Below are 815 nucleotides of genomic sequence, written 5' to 3' on the forward strand. Positions count from 1 at the left end.
CTACTGAACTTTATGAATCAAAACTTTTCAAATGTGATCTTCAGTGACCAATTATAGATCTGCATTTCTAAAGCTGGGGAAATCATTAGTACGACCTCAGCGTCTGCGAGCGTCTTCAAGGAGGACAGACATTGATGAGGAGCACCAGGACCTATATAAAGGAAAGGTCCTCAGGAGTGTTTATACAAAGGTTGGGACTCCCGAGTAGCCCCATTTCACCGGTGAATATAAAAAGGACGACATTCACAAAAGGAAACTAAAAAAAATATTCACTGCTGAAAACAGTCTCGGATTTATGCAGAAGGCATCCTCAGTCCCGACATCCCACTCCACTTCAGGAACGTCTCTGAAGGAGTGATACATCCTCGAGTACATGAGGTCAGATGCCCGTTGCTGAAGAGCCCGCACTACAGCCCACACAACACACTTGTAACGCTTCCAAACCGTCCGAATGCCCCGTCCACCCTGACCCTCAAGCACCGCCCATCCAACAACGAGAGCACACTTTCGGACGCGCAGAAGGCCGCAATGAGCGCAGGCGGACGTCGGTGCGAGTGACTTCGGCGCCCTTCAACTTTATCCTTGTTGGCCATTAGAGAAGGGACGACCAACAAAAAGTTAAGGCTGCCAAACTCTGTCCAAGAAAAATCCTTCTAAATCTTTTGAAAAAAAATACTCACTGAATCCAGAATTTGTAAAGTCGGATCGAGGATACTGATAGACAAAAATCTACTGAATTCACAAACAGTCGGCATGGAAACTGGTGATATTGTCCTTATAAAAAATACGCACAATAAAATACGTAAATCATGTGC

The sequence above is a fragment of the Penaeus monodon genome, chromosome 25, assembly GCF_015228065.2.
Source record: "Penaeus monodon isolate SGIC_2016 chromosome 25, NSTDA_Pmon_1, whole genome shotgun sequence".
Lineage (NCBI taxonomy): Eukaryota > Metazoa > Arthropoda > Malacostraca > Decapoda > Penaeidae > Penaeus > Penaeus monodon.